The sequence below is a fragment of the Lissotriton vulgaris genome, unplaced genomic scaffold (assembly GCF_964263255.1).
Source record: "Lissotriton vulgaris unplaced genomic scaffold, aLisVul1.2 SCAFFOLD_445, whole genome shotgun sequence".
Classification (NCBI taxonomy): domain Eukaryota; kingdom Metazoa; phylum Chordata; class Amphibia; order Caudata; family Salamandridae; genus Lissotriton; species Lissotriton vulgaris.
This window is the reverse complement of record NW_028241191.1, coordinates 412,314-418,620: the sequence shown is the minus strand read 5'-3', so window position 1 is coordinate 418,620 and position 6,307 is coordinate 412,314.

The window sequence follows — 6,307 nt, the reverse complement described above, 5'->3', positions numbered from 1 at the left end:
GGGGTGCAGAGTACACGGACAGGCTGGGGTGTAGCTGTAGTACACGGACAGGCTGAGGTGCAGCTGGAGTACACGGTGAGGCTGGGGTGCAGCTGGAGTACATGGACAGGCTGTGCAGGCTGGGGTGGAGCTGTAGTACACGTACAGGCTGGGGTGCAGAGTACACAGGCAGGCTGGGGTGTAGCTGGAGTACATGGACAGGCTGGGGTGCAGCTGGAGTATACGGACAGACTGGGTTTTACGCTGGAGTACATGGACAGGCTGTGCAGGCTGGGGTTGAGCTGGAGTACACAGACAGGCTGGGGTGCAGAGTACACGGACAGGCTGGGGTGTAGCTGGAGTACACGGACAGGCTGGGGTGCAGCTGTAGTATACGGACAGGCTGGGTTGCAGCTAGAGTACATGGACAGGCTGGGGTGGAGCTGTAGTACACGGACAGGCTGGGGTGCAGAGTACACGAACAGGCTGGGGTGTAGCTGGAGTACACGGACAGGCTGGGGTGGAGCTGTAGTACACGGACAGGCTGGGATGCAGAGTACACGGACAGGCTGGGATGCAGAGTACACGGACAGGCTGGGGTGTAGCTGGAGTACATGGACAGGCTGGGGTGCAGCTGGAGTATATGGACAGACTGGGTTTTACGCTGGAGTACATGGACAGGCTGTGCAGGCTGGGGTGGAGCTGGAGTACACAGACAGGCTGGGGTGCAGAGTACACGGACAGGCTGGGGTGTAGCTGGAGTACACGGACAGGCTGGGGTGCAGCTGTAGTATACGGACAGGCTGGGTTGCAGCTAGAGTACATGGACAGGCTGGGCAGGCTGGGGTGGAGCTGTAGTACACGGACAGGCTGGGGTGCAGAGTACACGAACAGGCTGGGGTGTAGCTGGAGTACACGGACATGCTGTGCAGGCTGGGGTGGAGCTGTAGTACACGGACAGGCTGGGATGCAGAGTACACGGACAGGCTGGGGTGTAGCTGGAGTACACGGACAGGCTGGGGTGCAGCTGGAGTATACGGACAGGCTGGGGTGCAGCTGGAATATACGGACAGGCTGGGTTTTACGCTGGAGTACATGGACAGGCTGTGCAGGCTGGGGTGTAGCTGGAGTACACGGACAGGCTGGGGTGCAGATGGAGTACACGGACAGGCTGGGGTGTAGCTGGAGTAGACCGCAAACAGGCTGGGGTGTAGCTGGAGTACACGGACAGGCTGGGGTGCAGAGTACACGGACAGGCTGGGGTGTAGCTGGAGTACACGGACAGGCTGGGGTGCAGCTGTAGTATACGGACAGGCTGGGTTGCAGCTGGAGTACATGGACAGGCTGGGCAGGCTTGGGTGGAGCTGTAGTACACGGACAGGCTGGGGTGCAGAGTACACGGACAGGCTGGGGTGCAGCTGGAGTACACGGACAGGCTGGGGTGCAGCTGGAGTATACGGACAGGCTGGGGTGCAGCTGGAGTATACGGACAGGCTATGCAGGCTGGGGTGGAGCTAGAGTACACGGACAGGCTGGGGTGCAGAGTACACGGACAGGCTGAGGTGTAGCTGGAGTACACAGACAGGCTGGGGTGCAGATGGAGTACACAGACAGGCTGGGGTGTAGCTAGAGTAGACGGCAAACGGGCTGGGGTGTAGCTGGAGTACACGGACAGGCTGGGGTGCAGAGTACACAGACAGGCTGGGGTGTAGCTGGAGTACACAGACAGGCTGGGGTGCAGCTGTAGTATACGGACAGGCTGGGGTGCAGCTGTAGTATACGGACAGGCTGGGTTGCAGCTGGAGTACATGGACAGGCTGGGCAGGCTGGGGTGGAGCTGTAGTACACGGACAGGCTGGGGTGCAGAGTACATGGACAGGCTGGGGTGTAGCTGGAGTACACGGACAGGCTGGGGTGCAGCTGGAGTACACGGACAGGCTGGGGTGCAGCTGGAGTACACGGACAGGCTGGGGTGCAGCTGGAGTACATGGACAGGCTGTGCAGGCTGGGGTGGAGCTGTAGTACACGGCTAGGCTGGGGTGCAGAGTACACGGACAGGCTGGGCTGTCTAGCATGGTACAGCGCGGCATGGTGCAGGGGCACGGAGATAAAGGCACAGACAGGGAGGGGGTGGGCAGGCTGATTAGCTACAGAGCGGATCTCTTTGAAGTAGCTCACAGCCTTGAGGCTGTGAAAATTAAAGAAATTGGGGGGGGAGGGAGGCTGATAGGCAGAAGGCTCTGGCAGATGTCAGATTAGAGGGAGGGGGTGGGCTGCCTGCAACTCGAGTGACCATATGGAGAGGGAGGGGGGTGCACTGCCTGCTGGGAGAAGCTTGTGTGAGGGAGGCTGGGCTGCCTTTGATGAGAGCTCGTGCACGAGGAGCTTGTGGATTCTCGTGAACTGTTGAAAATCCGCCGCTTGAGGAGAGCCTTTTGAGAGCCTTGGGTTAAGTAGTGGTTTAGCGGCATTACACTCGCATACTCATTCCTGCGGAATAGAGTAGGCTCGACCTAAAAAGGGGAGAGGGAGTGCTTTGGCAAGGGGTGCCATACCATACCTCAACTGTGCTCCCTTGGCGCAGTGGACTCACTCAGCGGGTTCGTTGTGACTCCAGAGTATAAATATTGGATCTTTCCCCAACAAGGGGAGGAGTGCTTAGTCAAAGGGCACAAAGGACAGTGGGTAGGCAGAGTAGCAGGCAAGGGGAGAGATTCAGGGGAGAGAGGATAGGAGCTAGGGAAGAGACAATACGGAGAGACGAAAAGCAGTCTGACAGACTGGGTAGGTGACGACCAAGGAGGGAATCCAAGGCCCATCTCCCCTATAGCTAAACCAAGTAGCTCCATCGGGCCTCAGACAAAATAGTTCAGTCTCAAAACATTTTAGAGGAGGGAGGGAGAGACATAAATAGAGGGAGGATGCGGCTTGGAGAGATGGGCGGGGTAGAAGATAGACCAAGAGTTGGGGCCAAGTTTCGAGATAGGTGATACTGAGGGAGAGCGGGAAAGAGAGAAGGGAGACATGATTAGGAGAGTAAGGAGGGAGAGAAGGAGTAAACAGATCAAATCATAGGATTAATCAGAACAGGAATATAGAAAGGCTGAATTATGGCAGAGATACATTTAGCCCAAAACAAAATTACAGCAAAGAAATGGGGGACAACAAAATAGAAGAACATCCTATGGAGGGGACAACGAAATCAAATACAGTAAGCAGCATTAGACAGCATAGTTATATAAAATGAACAACAATAGTAGAACACGTCCAAATGTACATTCAGATATTAATGCTAAGAATGAGAAAGATGTGAAGTAAATTAATAGTGGGAAGGATGAGAGTCAGCTAAGAAGAACACACACCAGAGAAGTACGGTGCAAGATGCATAGATATCGCACTAGGTTACATTTGGCCAACAGCAAATAATAAAAATAGGAAATGGGGGTGAACCACATGAAGGAACATCATAGAGGGGGGACAACAAAATCAGACAAATTACACAACAATTATAAAACATATCAACAAGCATTGTAAATGCAATAGGTCTCGCATTAGAAAAGTAGGAGCTATTGGTCTTGTAAATGATTTTTTTTGTGTTGATTTTGAAATAGCTAAATTGATAGCTTTGTCATTCACAACGCCAATAGTTTTAACTTTTGTGAGTGGGTGAGTCTGAGAGTTAGGGGGTGTGAGGGTGACTGAGGGTGAATGAGGGTGAGGGGATGAGGGTAAGGGTGTGTGAGGGTGAGGGGTGTTGATGGTGAGAGGTTGCAAGGCTGAGGGTGGGTGAGTGTGTGTGAGGGTGAGGGTGTGAGGTGTAGTGAGGGTGAGAGAGTTGTGAGGGTGTGAGGGGAGCGAGGGTGTGTGAGGGTGAGGGGGTGTGAGTGTGTGTGAGGGTGAGTGAGGGGGTGTGAGGCTGAGAGTATGTGAGGTGTAGTGAGGGTGAGAGTGTTGTGAGGTGTGAGGGGAGCGAGGGTGTGTGAGGGTGAGGGGGTGTTAGGGTGAGTGAGGGGGTGTGAGGCTTAGGGTGTGTGACGGTGTGTGAGGGTGAGGGTGTGTGAGGGTGAGTGTGTAGCGTTCTAATCTAGGACCCTGATCGATACCTTGACCTTTATGCCCCTATTCGGCTATAAATCCATTTATTCCCTATATTGGCATAACCGTTCAAGTGCAATATTCAGAAACTCATCTCTGGCCCCACACGCACAGAGCCACATTTCAGAATCGCTTTCTCTGCCACTTCCTTTGCAACCAATTAGTGCAATGACATAGCAGAAGTTACTATCTAAGATTCCTAGATTAACAGTCTGAGTTCTTCAACAAGATAAAAACTCAGCAACCTGGAAATCCCCGCTTGCTATGGTTTGATTAGTAATAGAACTCTAATGAGCACTGATAGATGCTCACTTCCTAGTGACATCTTTATTGACGTCTTATGTCCAAAAACTTACGTCAAACAAGGCACCTTTCAGGTATAAATATTACCAATGTTGCCTTAAGCAAACGCTGTCTCGTTGCTGTTTCGCTGAGGCTGATGCTGCTAGCTGTCTCGCTGCTGCTGAAGTTGCTGTTATGCTGATGATACCATAGCTGCTATCGCTACTGCTATCGCTGCTAACTAGCGAACGATGTTGTGGTGAACTTAGGAGCTGAACAGCCGTCCCCTGCAAGAGCCCAGCAGATGCAAGCTGCCCGCGGACGTTGCCCCTCCTCCTCCTCCTCGACGCGCTGAGAGAGACGCTGTCTTTTCTCCTGCAGAGAAATCCAGCTCCGGCGTTTCCAAGCCACTCTTGCGAGTGACTGGGATATCGACCCCCTGAAGGAGATACCAGACCTCCATCATTCTATTCCAGAGGTATGGTGTTGACTAAACCCTTAGAGAGAATTCTTGAAGCAAACCTTGGCAAAACCAACTTAACTTAAAGCTACTTACTTACTCCCCTCCCAAGTATTAGGCTTAGGTCAGGTACACTGGGGTAGGCGTAGTTAGAAGCACCAGTTGAGTATTTTAGCCTAATGTATATATGAATGTATATATGTTTTATTCATTTTAAACCATTGTATGGCTAAGAAACCATATCAATGCTTTTACAGTATTATTTCGCAATACTCATCTTACTGTACGTACTTTTTATAATAACAAGTCTTGCAATTGTGGCAATTCATTTCTCTTGTACGAGAAGAAAGACTGTTCAATAAATGTTACCCTTTATTGAAAACGCCCGCCTCTCTATTCTCTACATATTGTGAAAGTAAACTGCACAACCACTGACTGAGTAAAATAACTGTCTATTGTTTCACACGACCCTAGAGATTGACTCTTATCTGAGGAGCAAAGTTGTCATGTTGCACGGTTGTTGGAAAACTGAATCCCTTCTTGGCTGTGCCAGGGAAGCTGATCACTTCCTATTCAGTCAAGAAAGTTTCCAGTGACCTCTGAGCTAGTTGGTAACAAACCCAATTAAGTTTAGCATAGTCAGTAGAGGCCTGGAAGATCCGCACTTCTACGTCGATACTACTGTTTATGTTATTCCAATGCGCAGGGCCTATTGGGAAAATAGGAACTATACTACAAGTGAGTGTGAGTGAGTGTGAGGGAGGGTGAGGGAGGGTGAGTGAGTGAGTGTGAGTGTGGGTGAGTGAGGGTGAGTGAGGGGGTGTGAGGGTGTGGGTGTGTGACGGTGTGTGAGGGTGAGGTTGTGTGAGGGTGAGTGAGGTAGTGTGAGGGTGTGTGAGTGGGTGAGGGTGAGAGTTAGGGTGTGTGAGGGTGAGGGTGTGAGGGTGACTGAGGGTGTGTGAGGGTGAGGGGATGAGGGTAAGGGTGTGTGAGGCTGAGGGGTGTTGATGGTGAGAGGGTGTGAGTGTGTGAGGGTGATGGTGTGCAGTGTAGTGAGTGTGAGAGTGTTCTGAGGGGTGTTGATGGTGAGAGGGTGTGAGTGTGTGAGGGTGATGGTGTGCAGTGTAGTGAGTGTGAGAGTGTTGTGAGGGGTGTGAGGGGAGCGAGGGTGTTTGAGGGTGAGGGGGTGTGAGTGTGTGTGAGGGTGAGTGAGGGGGTGTGAGGCTGAGGGTGTGTGACGGTGTGTAAGGGTGAGTGAGGGTGAATGAGGGCGTGTTAGGCTGAGGGTGTGTGACGGTGTGTGAGGGTGAGGGTGTGTGAGTGAGGGTGAGTGAGGGTGAGTGAGGGGGTGTGGGTGTGTGACGGTCTGTGAGAGTGAGGGTGTGTGAGGGAGTCTGAGGGTGTGTGAGGGAGAGGGGTGTTAATGGTGAGAGGGTGAGGGGGTGAGTGTGTGTGAGGATGAGGGTGTGAGGTGTAGTGAGGGTGAGATTG